Source organism: Rousettus aegyptiacus, unplaced genomic scaffold (genome assembly GCF_014176215.1).
Source record: "Rousettus aegyptiacus isolate mRouAeg1 unplaced genomic scaffold, mRouAeg1.p scaffold_m13_p_16, whole genome shotgun sequence".
NCBI classification, from domain to species: domain Eukaryota; kingdom Metazoa; phylum Chordata; class Mammalia; order Chiroptera; family Pteropodidae; genus Rousettus; species Rousettus aegyptiacus.
In genome coordinates this window covers 9,982,581-10,005,716 of record NW_023416291.1, presented here as the reverse complement: position 1 = coordinate 10,005,716, position 23,136 = coordinate 9,982,581, and the positions used below count along the sequence as shown (strand labels likewise).

The following is a 23,136-nucleotide window of genomic DNA, read 5'->3' as shown; positions in this document are numbered from 1 at the left end:
ATAAACCAGGGGCATGTTTGAGAAGCAACGAGAGCCAGGGCAGGGAGGGAATGGTAGAAACATAGCTATAGGTACTCAAGCCATCATTAGGTCTTGGCTAGTTGCTGGGATTTTATTTTAAGGGTGATGTGAGGCCACGAGAGGGTTTCGCACAAGGAAGTGATATGATCAGATTTTATTTTTTAAATATAAAATTAAATTAAATTAAAATATTGGATAGCTACTTGGCATAAAGTAAATTGAAACGGGCCAGGAGAGGAATCAGTGAGGAGGCTGGTACAGGTGTACAGGAGAGAACGAATTAGACTAAGATGGTAACTATGAGGGGAATAAGTGGTCCAAGTCTAGACGTGCAATATAATTAGTAGTAAATTGAGTGCAAAACTTTTTTTATTTAGCGGATTTGATTACAAATAGGGGAGTAGTTCTCCTTGCTTCGGGGTGGTGCTGGTTGCACCAAAGCCGAGAAAGAGCCATCACCATGTGAACACGAGTCGATGGAAAGTAAAAAGAAAAATGGAATCTCCTTAAATACTAACCAGTCAAAAAAATAACAGGACTTCGGATGATGAAAAGAGAATACTAGCATCCCATAGTACCAAAATTTTTGGATTTTACAAACCTTAAAAAGAAGGACCGATATTGTCATGTCCTCCTTCTATTTAAACTAGTAATATTTTAAAATAATAGCAGAGATATCACTTCTTTTAAAGTTCATTTCTCATTATTCATTAAAATATTTTTTTTATCATTGACAAAATTTCACTGACCAATGAAAGCCTTCATGCTCTGGCCCCCAAATACTGTTCCATTTTTCCAAACACTAACAACAAACATTAAGAATACTTCACATAATATTAATTTTGAAGGCACTTAGTACTTTCAGAGTAACTCATAGCTTTGCTTTCATACCATTTTTATACCAAATTAGAGTTTCCGGCTAAAATATAGAACATCCAGTTAAATCTGAATTTCAGATAGTTTTTAAAAATATAAGTGTATTCCAAAATTTAATAGGACAAACTTATACTAAGTATTGCAATTTACCTGAAACTGAAATTTAATTACTATCCTATAATTTTATTTGCCAAATCTGTCAACTCTGACCCAAGTCTCTATCAGAAGTTCCTATGTGCATCTTCATTTGTAGTTTACACCGAATCGCCTACTGTCAAAACGGATCTATACTGTCACCAAGGATATCAGAGCATGTACTATTTGCACACTCCTAAAAAGAGCATTTTCCTCGTTCCCGTACCAACCTCAGTTTCCTTATAAGCATTTTCTAGTTAGTTATAAAAATAATGCAGTTTATGTACCGGCATGGAAATGCCTTAACCTCCAATCACTGTCAGAGAAAGACACAGTGTTCTAATATTGATGCATGTGTGTGATTCACCTGAAGTATGGAAGTCAAGTGCTTAAAGGAAAAGTGTCCTTAATTTTTTAAGGAGAATTTATTCTCAATAGTTTCGCCATGCTTATAAATGCAATAACACACTCGCTTTCTTCTTGGATTTTGTGTACATATCATCCCCCTCCTTGCAAGGCGCGAGGTGACTAGATGCATCTTTTTAAATGATTGAGATAAAGTGAGTTTTCTTCACTCTTATACACACGGTGGTCCTGCTACTGCCCTCAGTACTGCTTTATTTTGCTTCCTTACATTAAACGCTAACACAATGGATCATTTGGTGATATTTTCAGCTAATAGATAGCAAGAGACTTATGATTCTTACAAATGTACTTCTGCATTTTTATGTCTGATTGTGTTTTCTATTTTTAAATTGCATCTTGAATGATCTTCACATAGAAGCAGACTTCATTGAAATCCTCATTTTTTTTTTTTTTTTGTAGGAAAGGGGAAGAAATACCATTCTTTACATTATACTTTTCATTAATCTCAAACAGACTCAGGTGGTGAGTCTGGAAGTCTTTGAAAAGACACACAGAGTAAGGAAGGGAGAGAGAGAGAAAGAGCGAGCCCTGTTTCCTAGCAATCTGCAGATGTAATTATCCTGAGCATGGCGGAGGAAGCTGCAGCAGCTGGCATGGATTTTTGACAACCACATTTAAATTGTTTATAAGAAACTCTCTCCAGTAAACATGAGTGTTCCAGATGCAAGGAGCGATTGCAGTATCTGAAATCTGAGACAGAACATTTTTAAATTGGGCATGCTCAGAGAGTCTGTGGCAGGAGACAAGGCCATTTATAAACAGAATGAAAACCACAGAGGTCAAGGCCAGGCCCCTTGGACAAGCGCTGTGTATCTGCACCACTGCCGAGGGATGGACAGTCTTAGGTGCAACTCATTAGAGCGAACTGTGGTCAGAAAAGGCCCAAATTAAAACAGAAAATATTAATACAAATTTCCAACACTGTTACCTAGAAACGCATTAAGAAAGCAAAGGGATTTTATGTAAGATATAAGCCCTGGAATTCCAGCACCAGCAAGAAGAATTCATGCTTTTAATCTCACAGGAGAAACTCTGATTTGAAAATTAAAGATTGTACTTTATCGCTTAATAGTGAAGAGAGATTTAATCTACTTATAGATTAAATCCATCCGGAGAATTAGGGAGGCGATGATGATTTCAGAACACTTCTTATGACGCGAGGCTACGCAGGAAAGTGGGCAGAACCTGGGCTTCCAGAAACTTTTTCATATATGTGTTGCAAACATGCATTGAGTATCTCACTCTGTACGAGACACATGATGTCACGGAGCGCCATTCGAATTCCTACCTGCTTTCGTGGAATTCCTGGTCCTGGGGCCAAACAGAGGTGGGTCCAGCTCACTGCGAGATCTTGTGCTGGTTACTCAACTCCAACCTCAGAGTCTTCCTCAAAAACAAAACAAAGGTATACTTTTACCTCCAGTGATTTTTTTTTTTTCTAATTCTCAAATATCAACCCTACTGGGATATACTTTCATTCAATAAAATTCAGAGTTATTTTTTGTGATGACTTTTGACAAATGGGTACAGGAGTGTAACCACCACCACATGCATGATTTAAAACATCTGTATCATCCTTGAAAAGGTCCCTGTGCTACCCTGTGGTCACTCCCTCCCTGAGGCCCAGACCCCTGCAAACTCAGACCTACTTCCTGTCACTACAGTTCTGTCTTTTAAGAGTTCACAAATAAAGGCAACCACACCTTACCTACTCTTTTAGGTGTGGTTTCCTCCACTTAGTAGAAGGCTTTTAGAATTTCCCCTTGCTGTTTTGTGTATCAGTAGTATACCATTGTATGGACCTTCAGGTGTTGTTCAGATAATTAAGGAAGTAGTATACGTAGAGGCTCACAAGCACTTCCTGATTCATAGAAATTGTTGAATGTGTGGTAACTATTAAATTATTCGATGACTCTCAGATTGTACACATTTTCTGTTGAGATTTAAGAAATACCATATTCAAGAAATAATACTTTTGGCTAATACACAGAGGTTCCAGTTAGAAATGAGAACCTGGGAAATTTAGACACTTTCTGGAAAATGTGAGGCTTCCTTTGGTTCCGTTAGTGAACATGTTTAGACTGATGTATTGAGTTACACGTCTCAATTCTACTCTCATTCTGTATGTGTAGATAACATCACACTTAGAAATATAGACTCTCCAAGAGTCAGCCTTTATTGTTGCAAGCATGACAATTTATGTTGTTTCAACGTCAGCAGAGAGTCTGTTAATGACATCATAAAACTTGTCATGCCTTTTTTTCCCCTACGGGGAAGAAAATTAGGAAGTCTAATACCAATACAGAAAATGACACTCAGAAAAGTGATCACAGATAAATCTAGAAGCTATTTTCAGAAAGAGGTTTCATTTCCTACATCTTATACACTAAATGTATGTCTCCGAAATTAACTCATTTTGTATGTGATCAAAATCCAAAGCATAGTGATGTTATAATTCCCACCATCCCTAAGTTAGTCTGTTCAATGCCTAGAATTGGGAGGCTAATTTGGGAGGTAGCTCGACTGATAATGCTTTTCTAATTCAAAAAGAGAATATACACTAGCTGAGAACTTGAATTTTGTATTTGGACTTTACTTCTGAAAAGTGATGATTAAGATTTGCAGTTTGCAACCTCAACTCTTAAATTAATCCAGGATTTATTAATGAGATTAGTAGACTGCCTGCCAATACAACCCTAGGCTTGCTACTTACATTTAAGTATGGCTTAGCTGAAAACAGCTTTATCAAAACTGTAGAAATGCCATCACTTTTTATATGCAAAAAAATTACTTTGTCATATACTGCATTTATGCACACAATAGTATTTTGCATGTTAGTTTTGCTGTTGATTATTAAAAGTTTTAAGCCCAAAATTTTTATTTTTTTAGCACTTTGTATGCTGCTACTTGAAGACAATCATTATCTTATGTTAGTTGCACATTTCAGAGGGGCTGCATTAATGCACATCTGTCCTCTTTTAATCCTTTTTAAAAAGGGTTATGTTTAATTACACATAATGCAAAGCCACATAAAAATAAAATTTCTCTTCATTTATTATTGCAAATCAGCACTTAACATTTTTTTCTCCAGAAGTTTCGAAGTAAAGCTTTCAGGTTTTCTGATGAATTATTCGTTGACGTGAGAAATAAGATATCTCTATTAAATCTGTTGATCCCTTTTCAAGACATATATTGTTTGACCATCTCAGTATACACATACAGCAATGCAAACTTCATGTTTCTGTGCTGTGTTTAAGCCAGCTTTAGACATCAAAGGTCTGCATTATACTGCTGTGAATTGCACTATAGGGTTAAAGAATAGCCTTTTGTGGGGTAAATGGAGCTCAAAAGAAATAGCTAAGTGGTTATGCTTTGCCTGTCAGACAGCAGGTTTCATATTCAGTACTGCGAGAGGGTCTGTCTCTGCACAGCCTTCATTTCACGTGTCTGCTCGGGTGACAGGGGCCATGTCAGCACAGGCTCGCAGAATCCCTGATGACTTTAAGATTCTTCATATACATACCCATCCCTCCCAGTGTGCAAGAGAAATTAAAGTCCAGTGGGAAATATATACGTCGTATTCTTGTAAATATTTGTTTTGATAGTAACGTTTTGAATTATTGTCTTCCTTTTTTTCGAGTACATATACTTTTTAAAAAAGTTATTTAAATTAGTTTCAAATATACAGTACATTGGATAGACATCTATATAGTTCATGAAATGATCTCCCCAATTGCTCCCTCCCTCCCCTGGCCCTCCACCTAACTATTGCATTAATGCTAACTGCATTAGCATTAATATTAATATTAATGTCCAATGCCCTCTGCAGCTAGAACAAATGCCATAAAGGGGCAGCATAGTTTACATGTTTGTCCTTGGTGTTTAAAAAAATGACGTATGCTTAGAAATATACTAGAAGAAAATTGTCTATTAACAGTGTCTTATCTATATTGTGAGAGTAAAGGGGCCTTTGGTCTTCAGAGTATGATAATTTTTTTAACTGAATTATATCATCAGTAGCAATTCCATTTCTAGTGACATGTTAGTTTTCTATTGTCACGTAACAAATTACCACAAAATTAATGGCTTAAAACAACGCACTCATTATCTTAGAGATTTCATGAGTCAATAGTCTGGGCACAGCCTGAGTTCCTTGTTCAGGGTCTCACAGAATCACAATCTGGGTGTCAGCAAGGGTTGGGATCTCATCCGGAGACTTAACTACAGAAGAATCCAGTTCCCAGCTCATCAGATTGTTGGCCGCTTTTTTTTTATTTTTATTTTTTATAGATATAAAACTCAGGGGGGCTTTCTTCTTCAAGACTTCTCTGAACTCAGGGAAAACCGAATGCTGCTTTTAAATGGTTTACCTGATTAGGTCAGACTCACTCGGGATAATCCATCTTTTTATTAGCTCAAACTCTACTGATCAGAATCTTTAATTACATTCTTTAATCTTTGCCATATAAAATAACATAGTCTTCAGAGAGATACCCCATTATATTCCCAAGAGCTGCTTAATTTAACTTTTCTTTAAATTTAGTAGTTAACAAATAAAAAATAAAACAATACACATTCACACACACACACCACCTTCGAGAGAACTGATACACTTTGTTCCTCATAATAATAATGAGTTATATAATAAACAGAAACTCATTTTTGCCTTGGATGCCAAGATGTTTAGAACTATTGTTATCTTTTTTATGGTGATCAAATATCCTGGAATTCTTGGGTTTCTCAAGACACAGGACTTTCAGTAATAAAACTGGGCAATTTCAGGCTAACTAGAATGGTTGGCCACTCTACTTTTGATTATAAAAGGAATATATACCTGTGTTTGAAATTTTAAAAATTATAAATTTTTAAAAAAATGTATTAAATACATTTTAGTTATATGTTCATAAATTTACAAAATTCAGTTTTTTAAAAATGAGTTATAGGCACAGTCTAAATGACAAATTCTATTTGACTAGTTGGATTAAGGAACCAGAACTGAAGTGGGGAATGACTAAAGGAAAGGATTCGAATGTCACTGATGCGGCAAAACAGCCAAAGAACAGATGGTCCTTTTATGTGCCACGTTGAGAGAAGCAGGACATATATTAAGTGGTAGGGGAAAAAAGTAGCGGGGAAGACAGGAAGGGAAGCGCCAACTGTCATTGCTGGCTACGGCTCTCATTTCTTTTCAATTTTTCTTATTAAGATTTTATGTTCCTTGATAATTTCTTCATTGAGTTTCACTGTTTCTTTCTTTCTTTCTTTAACTGAGACTTCCTAGTCTTTAAATAGTGTTAAAAATTAATAGGTTAGGTAGGTGCTAAGAGAAAATGCCTACACTAAGACAGATTTAAGACTTTTTGGCCTAAATATTGTTACTGTCAAGTGACAAAGCTCTGAGGATAGATGTTTTGGCTGGAAATGACGCGGGAAGAATCCCAGCCACGGCCACATATTGCAAAACGGTCCCTCGCGTCCCTGCTTCGCCACTTTCTCATCCTACGCTGAGCCGATGCAGTGTTTTCCTATCCAAGTAATTTTCAGTAACACCCAAAGAATCCCCACCAGTGACTGTGTCTAACACAACACATGGCAAAAATTCAATTTAATGCGAGCAAAATGGCATCTCGGAATTCATGCCTCCGAATAAAAATCTCCTTCCGCATTCCAAAAGAGAGGAAAGGAAATGAAGAAGCCCATGATTATGAAATTAAGAAGTCGTTAGCTACTAATTCCAAGACAGAATAAATAAATAAAGCATGCATATTTTATAACCTGGTTCCAGCATCACAAAGGAAAGCAAAATTATACAGTTCTACCCAGAGAGTTCTGTGTGATAGAAGCAGTTTAATAATTAATATTGTCTTAGAGGAGTTTTTTCCAGAAGATTCAAGACACATTCATAGAATCTCTCCTATGTGCCAGGGACTGGGCTGGCTCCTTTCGTGTACATTATTAAATTTCACCAAACATAAGTGATTTGTAAATTTTTAAATTCACTTTGCATCATGCCATTATTTACACTTGACAATGTAAGCTGACCGTTTGACTTAGTTTACCTGTCAATGAATGTATCATTTTTGACAAGGCACAGATATAAGATAAGGGAACCTATAAAAGTTGTCAGAACATTTGTACTGTTTTGCTCAGTTTTCTAATTCAATAAATCATTCTGTGCCATGGAAAATTGGTCACCTAAATGCAGATTTTTCATGCACAAGACTTGATGCCCACAAATCCCATTACTAAATAATAGGCTCTATGAGGCCTCATTTAAAAATGTGCGCCCTGTGGTCTGAGCCGAGTTTCGTCATGTGCACCGCTGAATGAATAGCCCTACTGTTGGCTCTATCCCCACGAGCTGACAGCCCAGCCTTGGCTCTGGTGTAATGTTTTTTGTTTTGTTTTTGTTTTTAGGTAGAGTCCTTAATCACATTAGAAGCTATTATAATCCCCCAGCCAATCAGACAGCTTGCTCTCCGAGTGGCCAGTCTTCCCGGGCCTCCCTGCTTTATGACTAATGGATTTCCATGACATTGATGAGATGACATTACCCTCTCAACATAGTTTCTTTTTGTCCAACACTCGATGCTGCCTTTCTGTACCAACAGAAGTCTGGAACACACAGGAGAGTGTTCAAATACTTGGGAAAAAAGAAAACTCTTCTCCACACATTTTTACTTCAGATATTGTTTTGTTTCTTTTGTGCTCTGTGAAAGCAACTGTCTCAGTATCAACCCGCTTTTCTCTCTTTTATGCTAGGATGGAAAAAAATTTTTTTTAAATGTAGAAGCCACACTTGTATTGCGCATAAGTTTCATGCCAGGTTCTGGGTATTAATAAACCATAGTGGTTTAAAAATGATCATATGTAATTAGCTGACCTTGGTTTTGAAAACTGGCTCTTCCTCTTACTACCTGTGTGACTTTTGGAAAACAGCTTGAATTTTCTAAGTAAGAGTTTATCCATTTGTCAAGTGTATGTAACAATAAATATCGACATCTTAGCATGTTTTAAGGAGTTAAGGAAATAATACAAGTATGAGTTACTAGTGTACCTGTCACATGGTAACTGCTAAATACTTGTCACTATTATTAGAAGACATTAGAAAATTTACTTTCTTTACACATCTAGAAAATGAAGATAATTTATGCCATAAATAAATGAAGAAATGAATGTTTTATGGTAAAGTTGTACATTTTTAAAAAGTCACACTAAAACATGTATGCAAAAAAAAATTTAGAATCCTTCAATAAAAATAATTTAATTCTAGCAAATCTATTCTTATAACAGCTGCTGATATTATTTCTATAATTCTCCTAAAGCCTCAGAATAACCAATACTTTAACAAATGTTGTTCATGAGGCAAACTATTTAATGACATTATGCAGAGAGACCATTTCAGTGTTTGCCCCAGACACACATGGGTTTCTACTTAAGGGCCCTTCATATGACTAACACATTGGGAAGATAAGGAAGCAAGTCTTCCCAGTAACTTCCTAAGGGAGCTCAAATTGCACCCATCAGAAATGGAACAGAGTTCTTTAACACAGGAAAACACCTGCAAAGATTATGACAATATAAGACACCATTCTCTTTGTTCTCTAACAAATGAAAAAAAAACACACCTTTTCCAAGGAGCTCTGACACCGCGGATGGATGCGAGGAATTGGTACTGACCACCGACGCTGGCAGGCTCGACCCCGGCGGCCCCCGACGGAGGCCGAGGCAGGTATCTTAGAAACGACCCCCGCGGCAGCAGGGTTCTCTGAGCGCTGACGTCCACATTCTCTAACGCTATACACAATGACCCCCACGTAGAACTTTCATGGCCGCTGGTATTAAAAAAAAAAAAAAAGTCAATATAAATATTCTCTAGTACAGAGAGACCCAGTCGGCCTCGGGCTAGGGGGTAGAAGTGGCTATGAGGCAGATACACAGGTTTGCCAGATAAGACGCCGAAAAAAACAGTCAAACGAGGCCCCCACCTTCATTCTCTGTCCTTATTTTTAGGAAAAATAGCCACCGCTCCATCCCCAATGCACACGCAGACACGCTAGCAGGTGTTTTTCTTTTCTTTTCTCTCTTTCTATCCCAAAAAAGAACTTTGAGACAACTACTTTCCACACACAGGGCCTGCGTAGATTCCTTGGGGAGCCTTGTCAGCAGAGACGCCCTGAAGCCTCGCCCAGAGGCACCCCGCCCTTTATGCTCAGGACCCCGCTTCTGGTCCAGCTCTAGCTCCGGCTTGTGGCGCCCTCCCACGTCAGTCCTACCTCGGAGGCGCTGCGGCTTCAGGTCCAGACCGCCAAATCAAGTGCGAGGGGCAACAAGGCAAGTCGCGGCACTTTCACGGGTGGAGGCTCTTGCCTTCCCTCCGGGCAAGTTTATAAAAACCGCAACACCTGTGAAGCATAACAGAGCGAAGCGCCGTGGGCCGAGGCGCCCGTGCGGGGCGGAGCCGGCGGGAGGTGGCCCGGTTCGGGCCCGGACAGTCACCCTTGGGAATCGAAACTGATGATACAGGGCAGTTGGCGAATGACATGAAAAAACGTCGTGGAGGAGCAGGAAGGCTTTGGGAAGGGGCACAGAAGTGAAGAGATGGGGAACTTAAGGTTCTAAACAATTCTGGAGCTAGCAAAGTGACCTTAATTAGGTGGTTCACGTGTAAATTGGTGAGATTAATCCCAGGCTTTTCATATAATGGGATTATTTGGACTCAATTCACATCATGTGAGGCCATTTCATAAATATTGAAGCACATGCGAATGTGAATCTTTACCTGTAAGTCATTATAGCTATTTTAACTAATGCAAGGCCTAGGGACACAGAGAGGCTTAAATTAATAGGATATTAATCATTCTTCAGTTCAGTCATTTTCTCATTCAAAAGAAAAAAAGGAAAGGAGAGGTTAGTGCCTGAGCTGTGGGTGTTGAAAACTCCATTTGCCTCAGACGCCACATACCTCCCCGTGCTTGAAAATAGCACAGCAACTGCCTGGGTATCTCTGTCAGTCTGACAGACCCTACCACAGTTGCCTGAAAATTTCTCAAACCTCTAGAAATTGAGTTTTTGTCTTTTTTCCACTGGCAGTACTCACCCAACTGATAGCTCTTTCAGCGTCCTGGACTGGGGTGGGACGGCTCCTGAGGTCGTTCGGGTTCCAGTGATTTGCGTTAATGACCCCAAAGCTGCCCCTTGTCAGGTGTGCTGCCCTTTGCCACGAGGCTTTCTTATTCCCCCTTCTGGAAGGATAGGGTGTATTTCCTTTCCTTTGACTTTTGCCTCGGCCGTGGGATTTCCTTTGGCAATGTGAGCATGGCAGAAATGACTGTGCCAACTCTGTGTCCATGTCTTGAGAGGCCGTGCAAGTTTCAAGTCGCTCTCCTGATCCTCTGCCCTTGCTGTGAAAAAAGTCTTGCCTCGGCCGGCCATCCAGCTCATCAAAGGGCGATGCCAGATGTGTGGGAGGAGCCGCCCCAGGTGAGCCCACTCTAGGTTAAGCACCCCTGAGCTGTCCCACAGGTGCATGAGCTAAATCAACTCTTATTTCTTGTGCTGCTGAGAACTTGTGGCTGTATGTCATTCAGGATTATTGCAGCAATGGTCGTCCCATACACTGACCATTTGAAATTAATCACTTTCTCTGGCACAGCGGAAGTGAGGTCGGTCCCCTTTTTTTGTCCCTCCTTGCTCTCCACCCTGCATGGGTATAGTCACTCCCCCAGTCGACCTGTGAGTCCCTTTTATCAGGCATAGTTAAAAAAGATATTCACTTTGCGATAATAGTGGAGAAAATACGAAGTCCTTTTTAGGAGAGAATGGAAAGCCCATGTATGGGAATATTCAACTCTCCTTGCACCATCCCCCGACTTGAACTGTACTATGAGGTTTATATCCAGTGTTAAGATTATCCAAATGTATAGCCACTCGAACAAAGCAAAACAGACTTAAAACTTGTGGTCACATTAGCAATCACACCCCTTGGGAGGGGGTAAAAGTGACTAAATTGCACTCTCCATGAGCATGGAGGCATCTCTGTAACTAGGCAGGGCCAGGTCCTGAAGCTGGGCACACCCTGAGTGCACTTGGGAAGCCGAGTAAGTTTTCCAAGCATCTGTGTCTTCCTTTGCCAAAATGTGGATAATATCTATCTTCTCAGTTTATCAAGAGGGCTGAATGAGAAAAACACATTTGAGGCATTCGACAAGTTTTAGGCAGCTTTTTTTTCTTATAACCAGGCAAAGATATTATGTCCCATAGTATTTTTTTTAAACCTTATTTTTGTTTAAACCAGTGATATTGTGTTTCATGGTCATTACTGCTACTAAATAGTACAATTTGTCATAAGTAATAAGCACTTATTATTATGTCGGGTGGAACTCGGGGAAACTTAGCCAAAGGAGCCCAGGAAATGTACTCTATATATATATATATATATATCTATATATATATATATATATATAGATATATATATATATTTTTTGCCCCTATTCTATATGTCCGTGTTCAAAGAATAAACCCCTTGTGTTTTTACTTTAATTTGGGGTTCAAAGAAACCTGAAAATTCAAAACCATACTCAGAGAAATCTGCCAAGTTTGTATTTTCTAGTTGTGACTGTATCTCCTTATTCCTCAGGGACGGCTGAGGACTTAACACTGCTTTTCTTAACCATCATCACTTGAAAAGTTCACGATCCTCAATTAGCCTTTGGACCCAAAGACAGACCATTTTCCCCACAAAAATCGCAGCTGGTGACCTTATCTTAGATACTCTGTTGTAGGCAAATAAAAATTAAGTTAATTGTATAAAATTAATATTATTTTTTAAATATGTGAATGTAATGTTGCTTGTTCTAATAACTTAAAAGTATAGTAAGAAAAAAATGGGTTACTTTTGTTTCTTAGATCCTTTCCTAATAAACGAATAAACGTGAGTGATTGTATTTTAAGATTTTCTCTGCTGCATAATCCCTTCTCAGATGCTTTCAGACACCAAAGGATTTCTCAGAGATCAATCTTTGGAAAAAGTTATCTTTTTAGAAAAGAATAAACGAAAGGAAGAAAAAAACCTGTGTGAAATTTCCCAGAGAAGCCCCTTCTAACTCACACTGATGGGTATGCAGGTCATATGGAAAAACAAATACCAAAATCTACATTTTCAGGGCAAGAGAATTTACGCACACAAATCCTATTACCAGCTAATGGGATTTGCGGGGATCCCTAGTGACCTATTTAGAAAATTTACCCCCTGCTGTTCGAGATGAATATATTATGCGAACTAAACCCAAGTACACTGTCCTGCTGTTGGCTTGATCCCCAGTCTGTCAAGTGATCCCTCTATGAGACCTAAAAAATGCTGGCAACCACATCAGTTTGCTTATCTGACTGACAGTGTAAAATGACATCTATATTTTCTTTTCGGTTCACCAAACTTGTTTCAAACATTTTGGAGACTTTTTTCCTTCTTCCTCTCTTCCCTTCCCTTCCCTTTTCCTCTTCTTCCTTCTCTTCCAATTCTCTCCTCCTCCTTATTCTTGAACATAGAAAAGAAACCAAGCAATCCTTAAAGAATTGAAGTTCTCTCTCTGCCTTGCTGGTGATGTTGCATTCCTCTTTGTACAAGCTCCTTGTGCATACGCCTGTTCTCCCTGGGACCTGAGCACTAAACTACTCATGATGTCCTCTGACTGGAGACAGAAACTCTCCAAATGGCATTGCCCATGCTTCCAAAGGGCACGTTTTTACTTACCAGCCAGTGAGACATCTATTTCCTTAAAGCATAAATGTCGAATTCTTTTTTGGAATATGAAATCTGGGGGGGGGGGGGGGGGGGGAAATTACTCAATCTAATGTACAATTCAATTGTCCCTCCTTAATACATATGGATTTTAAGTATGTTTTTATAGCTAAAGTATTAAGTTGTTTAAGAATGATGAAATACCAGAAAAACACCTAGACTATCACATTTTGCTAAAGGGATATGCGACTATATTACTTTCTATTTTATGATGTTTCATGCCAAAATTTATTTGCTAGAAATAAGTGTCTTGAAACTATTGTTAGTTTGCTATTGATAGGTTGCAATGACTAAATTATGATTAAATTTTCAATAGAAGTTAAAAATTTCAATTTAAAAATTCTACAGATTACTTGAAAAATGGCTTTAAGTTTTTTAAAAATTAAATAAAAAGTGTTCATTAGACCCAGACGATAAATAGTTATAATATTTTGTCCTGGCAAATTGAGGGTTAAGCTGTACATATTCTTAATGAGAGTTTGCGTGTTCTAAATTACAACTTTCTAGCAAATCTAATAGAAGTACACCTCCTCATCTTGACTTCTAGCTGGCTAAAGAGAAAAGGCTCATAGGCTGATGTGTGCTATTCCAGGACCTGGAGCATATGAAAAATAGTAGGACAAGTAGCCAAAATAAGAGGACAAAGATCTGGAGCGACCTAAATTTTCAGTGAATATATTTGTGTTTCAAAACAATTTTCCATATTTATTTCCCATGGAACATATTACTATTGACTTTGGAATTTGAAAGACAAATGCTGCTGATGGAGATACTGACTTGGTTAATTTAAGAAGTCTTCTTTAAAACGTTTGCACCCTACTCCGCAGCTCTTCCTGGGGCAGCAACACCAGCACTCATGACAGCAAGAACATGATATAAAAGGAATCTTTGTTGTTTTACAAGCACGTGCCAAGCCAGAGTTCCCACTGTGTGCCTACATGACCAATTATCAAAACCACTGTCAGTTCAGCTGCAGGACACATATATTTTTCCTTATTTAGACCTGTAATTACATGCATTTAGTTCATACTTTTGTCTTAGAAAAACAGCCATAAAAATTCTTATTGGTTGTACACACAGGAGTAGGCTTCATTTACACTGTTGAATAAAATTTATCAATCCCATTAACCTGAAAGCCATACTGAGTAGCAGAGGTCTAGATACATTCGTCTTTGGATTATGTGGTAACAAAACATATCAACAGGCTCTAAGACCCCTTCCACGTATATTAAGGACATTTGTTTGTACAGAGAGCTCAGCTAAATCTCACCTACTTGGTCTCCATTTATTAAGCTCTGCCAACTGTGGGTGATTGGTAGAAGGAATCGAGTCAAAGATTTGGGACAACATTGCCTCTACCCTGGCTCACTCTCTTAGTTCCTTTTGTAAAATTCTAACCTTATTTTGTATGTGGCCCTAACAACAAGCTTGTTGATAGTCACAGTTCTTAGTATCCTGTTGTTCCATCTTAAGGGAAACACACTGAAAATCCAGCCTTAAAGTCATGTGGAATTGTGTGTGGATTTTTGTGTGGATATAAATTATGAACTCCTTTGGGTAAATAATAAGCGCAGTGGCTAAATCATGTAGTAAGAATACATTTAGTTTTCCAAAAAAAATTGCCAAACTGCCTTCCAGAGTGGTTGTACTATTTTAGATTCCCATCAGTAATGAATACGAGTTCCTGTTGCTCCACATCCTTGCCAGCATTTGGTGTTATCACTGTTTCAGATTTTGGCCATTCCAATAGGCATAGAGTAATATCTTATTGTTGTTTTAATTTGCATTTCTGTGATAACATATGGTGCAGAACATCTTTTCATATGCTGATTGCCATCTGTATGTCTGTTGGGAAAATTTCCCAGGGTGTACTAGAACTGACCTCCAAAGTAAGATGGGCCCCAGAGACAGAAGAAAGAGGCCAAGAACTCCAAAATTATACAGAATCTACTAAGGGAATTTATGGACAGAAGCAAGAGAGAAGATCTATGTACCCAAAAAAGGGATGGGGGTTGTTATATATAGCTAAGTGGCACATGCTAACATAGGAGATTTGGAGCCATGGCACGTGCTTGTTAAGAGATGTTTAACCAAAGCAGCTTAATGGACCCACTTATCTCTGCAAGGGTATTCCCTTCAAGTGCTATTGGTCCACATCTTCTAGGGTGAACTGGGGGTCAGCTTGCTTGTAAGATGGTGTACCTGTCTGTATACATTATGTCTAACAGTATCTTCTTTGGTAAGTAGTTTGTTAAAGTCTTCATCACATTTTTGATTAGGTCATTTGTTTTCTTGTTGTTGAACTTTAACAGTGCTCTGTGTATTTTGGATAACAGTCCTTGATCAGACGTGTGTTTTGCTAATATTTTCTCTCAGTCTGTGGTTTTTCTCATATTTTTTAAAATCATAATTCAACTTAAATTTTTATTCTCTAATGAATTTTCTCTAAGAGAAGGTCTGTGTGGAATAAAATTCACATATAGGTAGGTGTACTATAGCAAACAATATGAATGAACTTGATTTTTCTATTTTAAGAGAAATTTTTAGAGAACCTACTCTGTATCAGATTTTATGCTAGTCTCCCAGGAGAGATGAAAAATAAAACCAATAGTCAAAACAATATGGTAGGTGTCACAATAGAAGTTTATGTCAGACTTTAGTATTCTATGGGATCAGGAAGAAAGAGGCTTCGAGCTTTCATGGGAGTTCAAATAGGAATTTAGAGGAAAGGTGATGATTATTAAGATAACAATGTTCTAATCATGTGTCTATCAACTTGATCGATTTGATTTTTTCTCCCAGTGATAGTGGTCATCTTTTCTTGTTGTTCTTTGTACTTGCCTTTGTTTTCAGACCAGAGCTGCCTTCTGTGAAATCCACAAACAGCCTCATTTTCCTTTTTTTGAAATGACCCCTTTTCTCTTTACCCACAGCTCTCTCCCTCCAAGCAGTTTAAGGGGCCTGTCGATTTATCATTCTAAACTCATTTTTATATGTTACCACTTAAGAGATGATAAAGTTTCAGGTTCATCCAAATAGCTTTGTTATTTATAAACTTCCATACGCTTGATAGGCAAGTTGAATGCATGTTGAATTCACAACTATTTGAATGTGTATGTTTTACTTTTCAAAGATTAGTTAGTGCCATATGTAGGGAAGAAATCAGACAAAAGCACACTAATTAGTAAGAAATAGCCGAGAGGAGACAAACCTGGACTTAGACATGGCTGCCAGCCTAAAACAGCAAATGTTCTACCACGAAATTTCAGAATGTTCTTTTCTTTTTTTGAGGCTCTCAGGATCAAAGACTCAAACACCACAAAGGTAAATAGAAATCCATGTAGCCACAGCAAATGTCATTTGTGTAGACCAGACTCCAATGATCACATTGGCAGAAGACTTGAGCTTTTTAATCAGAGACCAGTTGTCCCCAATTAAAGATGTCTTATTGAGCCAGAATCACAAAAGAAAAGGTACATTAACAGAAAGTTTGTTTATAAGTAAGCTGGAGATCATAACTTTCATAGGAAGCATTCTTTGTTTTGTCATTTTCTACTAGTACTAGATGAATACTGAGTACAAGTAGAAAACTAAGAATAACTTACTGTACCAAGAATAATACAGAGTGGTTTTTTTAAAAAAACTTTGTCAAAAAAAAAAAACTCAAACAAAACTAGTCATACATGTGAATATGCAAAATATGCCCCCCCCCTTTTTTTTTTTGAAAATGCTTTCTTGTTACTGCATTGTATGATATTAGATGAGCAGCTTCCTTTCACTAGTGGAAAGCCATAGTTCACCTTCTCAAGACTGTACTAGCATTTAATTCACCATAAATATTTTGGTGGATTTTGGTATTTTCTTTAATATAAAGATTTGAAATTAATTTATTTAGTAGAAGATAAGCATATATTTTAAGAGACAAATTAAACTAAACAGCTTTATCCCAATTACTACTCAAGATAGTTTGTTCCAGTGTGGCCTCATTTGAATAGCTTTTTCAATAAATTTGACCATAATTACTGAGTCTTAGAAAAAAAGAGAGAGAATCTGGGGGTTAATGGGAGCCACTATGAAGAATTTTGTTTTTCCCTCCCTTCGTCATACTCATCTTGGGGTATATTTCATTAGTGTTTTCTCTTTTGGTACTATTGTAATTATCTGTTATGGAAAAATCATTGTACTAATAGAAAAGTATTTTTTACTTCAAAGTCCAACAAAAACAAATTTGGAACTACAATATTTTTCAGGGTGGAAGGCCTAGTAAAGTCCTAATTTTTTTATTGTGTTAATCACAAGGTATGTGATGGCCAAGAGAGTTACTCTGGAGAATGTAGTTTCTGTTAAACTAGGTTGGGAAGTACAGCGGGGGAGAATAGGGTGTTCACTTGACTCTATAGGTAGGGTCAATTTATATAAATTAAAGCAGACATTGGCATGGTAGTTTCTGGGTCAATATAGATATTGTATATAAATATCTATATTACATATAGGTACATAATTTGTATATTATATATAGTGGTAAAAAGAAAACAAGATGATATATTACTCTTGGAAAATCTGCTTCGAATGAGATAAAAATAACTCTTCTGATCTGCATTTTAACTATAGTTTAACCCTTTGAAGCTATGGATTGAGAAAGTGTAGTTATCAATTTCCTCTTGTATATACGATCTGTTTTAGGAATTGCTAATGTGTATTTTATATAAACATCACACCAAATGGATTACTTTAACAGAAAGATATGATGCCATATACATACTATATAATCAGTCTAGCATAATGCCTTGTGATGTGCAGATGTTTAAGATGTGAGATGAGATGGCTCTAGATTTTAAAAAATCATGTTCGAATTGGGCGTGACTTTCTATTAAAATGAAAACTGAAATAATGCTCCCTCAAACACCACTTCCCTTGATTAATTTTGAATCTTACTTTGCTTAGTTGTTTGGATGTATCATAGAACAAACATTGACTTGATTGCATGATACCATAACTTCTTGGCAATTATATTTTTATTATTTATTAGAATCGCCATGTAAATAACTGGTAGTAAATTGATAGTCAGGAAATAGCACATTGTATTTCATGTAAAACTTGTAAAATTGAAAGTGGATAAAATTTCTTAGCAGCAATGAAATATATCAAAGAAAATTTATAAGTTTTTAACACATACTATTTGAGATGAATGTTAGACAATAAGATCTGTAAATGTTTTATTTTTTTCCTACTTAAACAAACCTTTTTTCAAAGAATTCTATTATTTTTAAGATAAAAACAAGAAAGCCAAAAGATGAAATTAAAATCAGCTGAACTAACTCTAGTTTAATTTATTATATTCCCCATTTCCTTAGATGAAGATGCCTACAGAAATAGTAACATTTTTATAAGAAACTAGAGACCCCAAAATGAAACCATATGTCCTGCTGAGGCTAGTCCTTAAGCTCAGGAAATACCAATTATCTTTGTTGTTGTTTTTTTCTTTTAACTCCTAAAAATTTAGACATGGTTTTGAATTCCAGTTTGGCAACTACATGCAATTCCCCATCAACATCGCTTATTTTGTGCCTTTTATCTTTCTTTTTTATGTTATGTTTGATGTTCCCTCAAAGAATTTTTTTTTCTAAATAAAAAAATGTGATTTTAGTAGTAAGTTTAGTTTTGTATCTTTCTTCACATAATCAGGCTGACTCTAAGCAAGATTATGGCTGCTGAAGACTGATCATCGCTCTTAATTTTATAAGTTTTCTATGGAGTAGAATGTGCTATTTCTTGGATATCAATTTACCATTAGTTATTTACATGGCTATTCTAATAAATAGTAGACATAATTCAGTTTAAAGAAATATAGCATATTGCTGATTCTCTTTGGGAGACATCTTTAAAATCCTCTTTCCGGATAAAATTTCCTGGCTAATATTTCTAAACTTATCCGGAATTGACCAACCTCAACCTTCTAAATTTTTCTGGGCCATAGCTATTCATTCATTCAGAAAATATTTATCAACTGAAATATAGGATAACAAATGTGGTCGTATAGCACCTCACAGTCTTTCTATCCTGCGCCTTCTGTCATTGGATGGTAAAGGACTTTTTTCCCCTCCGCTCATTCACTTTCTTTTACATAAACAAACAGGTGGCAAGCGGCATACTATTAGAATTTCTTCTGCAAGCTACTCTTCTCCTGTTACTAATACTGAATTTCAGTATTTAATTTTCAAACATTTCAAAGTTTTGTTTGTACATTTGAAAGGGATTGTTTAACAATTCAGAAACAACCAAAGCTAACTGTGGTCACTAATATTACTATCATGCTGTGCAGTTTACCATTTGCTCAGCGAAGGTAGTAAGTTGTTGATCCGATTCTCACTAAAATTGTAAACCATTGATTTATTATTCTTTCTCCTTGTCAAAGATGAGTTAATACAGATAGACACATTAGTATATATAGGCAAGGTCACCCAGCTGGAGAGTAGTAGAATCAGAATTGAACCCAGTACCTCTGATTTTTGAATGTCTTACTTAAGTGTCTTCTTTTGAACTTCTCCCTCTCTGCAATTATGTGCTACATTGAGACGATTTAATAAAATTTAGAAAAGTAGGGAAAAATACAATTGTGGTCTACCTTTCTAAGTATATTTAAAATGTAAATCCTTTAGACTTTAATTTTTACAGCATTTATATGAGCATACTCATTTTGGATATTTCTCTTTTATACCTCATTCATCATGGATCAGATTACAAACCATAGAATTTTAGAAATATAAGATTAGAAATGATCATAATCGTAACTCATTCTGAAAAAAAAAATGTGCATAAGGCATTCAGTGTGTATGATGGACGAGAAGGCAGCTTGGTTTCACGTCAGTAGGGTTACAGACTGCAATCTGTGGTGTAGAGGGAAGGGAGTTCTGTGCTATTTTCATGGGCTTCAGTTTCTCTGTGGTAAGAGTGGTGACGATACCTGTCCCACCTGCCTTTGTTTTGTTTTTTGTTTTCGCTTGTTTGTTTTTGTTTTGAGGATCTGATGAGCTAATGAATGTAAAATCATTTTGTAAAATGTCATAAAAATATTATCTGTTATTATAGAGTATTCACTTGGTGAAATTTTTATACTGTTTTATTTTTAGATAGCATGTTTATTTCTTTCCATTTCACTTGTGGAATAGTATATATATATTTTTAAAAAACATGATTTTTGTGTCAAACAAAAGAAGGCACACAGAACTAGGGAAATAATATAGTCTCCAAGCCTCCCAAAGAAACTTATCTTGTGTGTTAGATTTACTTTAAAAATTGATGAGAGAGTTGGAGTTTATAGTTATCCCTCATTAGGACTCCAACTGGATAGACTACAAAAAGGACCAACTGCTCTCTGTAAGACAGTTTTTCACATTTCTGTTTCACAAAACAGATTTGAATCCCTAGCTCTTAAGGGGAGGAAAAAAAAAAAAAAACCTTCCAATCCACCAGCCGTTCAGAGCTGTGTAAAATGAAATGGAGGTGGGAAGACAAAACCTTTCAGGATGGAGCGGAGGCCATGTAAACAGATGTGGGGGCCGTGAATAGGACAGGCTGAATAGTTGCTTTGTTGTTTGCTTTCTGTGTGGACCACAGAGGGTCCTCTCCATACAAATCTCTCTGGCAGATGATGTACCGCAAACCTCTTACTGACCATACAACCTGATCTGTGCTAAACACAGGCGCTCTCAACTCTCGGCTCTGTTTATTTGAATGAATGTTTATTTTAATGAATGTTTCTTGTAAGATCAAACATTTATGGTAATTTCAAAAGAGAATTTATGAAGAACATAACTGAAAAGCCAATGTGATTTTGCTTGTTAATCTACTGACAGATAACTGTCAGTCTTAAACTGCACTGTGCAAAGACAAATACTCTACATGAAATTTTTAAAGCTGCATTTCTTATTGACAGACATTCAACGACATTATACCTAAAAGAGAGAGGAGAGATCTGCTCACAGTAAAAATGTTTCGAAAAGAGGCTCCGTTATGAACGTAAACAGTGTGTTGAAATGAGCAGCACAACCTTCCCCTCCTCCTTAAAGATGCTGGTGGAAAAGAACATGGTATCGTTGAAGTACTCTACACATGGCCACTGATTTATTCCATGAGGAATTGTTATTGTCGCTGACTTGTAAAAGGTCAGACACCAGAATTTGGCAGCCTGCCCAGGTTCCTTTAAAAAACCTCAGGGACCTGGCAGTTTGTGATCCAGGGTGTCTCGTTGGGTGGTGAATAGGTGGGCAGAGCCTGAGAGAGGTGGGCTTAATGCCTGTTCTAACTTTTTTATACTTGTATTTCGAGCTGAATAAAATCAACACCAGCCTCTAAGGCTGGTAGTAGCCCACAGCAATAAGGCATAAAATGTTCCTTCATAAATGTATATGGTCATATTCAACTCTTCCCCTGTAGTAGATTTTTATTTCACATGGAACAGAATAAATGAGTCTCCTGAAAGCTGGTAGATTTACAGCTTGAACTTACTAGTCTTCTAGCATGGTTTTAACTTCACTGATAAAAATGTTGTGTCTGCTTTGCAGAAATTCTCCAATGAAACAAATCATGCATATCAAGGCACAGGAGAGGGGTACAATTTTAAGAAGAACAAGAAAGAGGGAAGAAGGAGGACGTTGAGAATGTGTCCCTTTTCTCAAATGGCATAATAAGTGATAATTAGTGATAAAAGGAAGAATCTTAGAAACTGTAGTTAACTTGTTATAATAACAGAAGATTCTCCCATTAATGCCTGTATCCTTTTATATTTTCCAAATAGTTTTCTTTCATAAATTGCCTAACTTGTGTAAGTGTGTAGAATTATTCTTTAGGAGAAGAGAAAAAAGAATATGGTCATCTTGAAATTTATCTGTTTTCCCCTGACATGTTTAAACACATAGAAACAGTTTTTCATATGCCCTTTAGAAATATTTAAAAGTATGTCAATAAGTTTGCTTCAGTTTCTTGTTCTGCCACACACTCTGACTTTGTCATTAATAAGCTAATATGATTTGGGCACAGAACTAGAAAAAGAAAAAGAGGAGGAAAAAAAAAAAAAAAGAAAACGGAAAAGAAATGGAGGGAAGAGGAGGGGGAGGGACACGCTGAGGGAGAGTGTAAACCCGAGGCCTGGGATCTGCTTTCTCTGTCTGCAGAGCCGGCACCCGCGGCCTTCCCTCTGGTCCTCGCTGACCGCTGGAGGCCCGTCCACCCAGGGCTGTGCGTCATGCATTCATGAGCCACTCTGACACCACAGCCCCTTTTGTTCAGAGCAAGATCATCGCTCTCCCTTCTCTCAGCTGCCATATGGTGTGGTGAAGACCAGCTCACAAAGACAGACAGGGAGAGCAAAAGACTGAAAGAGGAAGGGAAGAAAGAAAGTCAGGAGATGGCAGATGAGACTGATTTATGTCCCGTGTTAAAGGGGCCAGTAGGCAAGGTGGGGCTCAGAAGCAAGAGGGTAAAGGGGGGACACGGAGGGGGCGTGGGGAGCGGATGTTCTTGGAATGTGAACCTTCTTCCTGATAAGCCAGCAGGCTGTTTCCTGTGAGAGGCAGCCTCTGCTTTTTCTCCAAATATGGCGCTTAAAAGCATCCATTATAATCGTTTGTCTTTGTTATCAATCTTAAAATTATCACTATTATTCCTAATGGTCAGTGCTTATATTATCAGAGTTTGAAATAAAGATAGTTAACGAAACCAGTATACTCTGTTTTTATATATATTCTCACATACTTGCACTGTGATAAGTTTTAGTATTTCGTAGAGCCACTCTTTTCATAAGAAATTTGCAGCATTCATGTGTTCTATGTACCTCACTTTCTATTTTGAGGACGTTTGAGGAGCTTCATTGTCAGGAG

The 23,136-nt window shown here is 37.3% G+C and overlaps 1 long non-coding RNA gene across 1 annotated transcript; it reads right to left on the bottom strand.

The window, feature by feature from the left end:
* Window positions 1-769: 769 nt before the first annotated feature.
* LOC107516226 lies at window positions 770-9,840 on the bottom strand. The gene is made up of 3 exons (XR_001598223.2): window positions 9,735-9,840; window positions 9,087-9,293; window positions 770-2,841 (listed from the first exon to the last, which is right to left on the bottom strand). It is a non-coding gene; the product is annotated as an uncharacterized LOC107516226 (long non-coding RNA).
* Window positions 9,841-23,136: the final 13,296 nt, after the last annotated feature.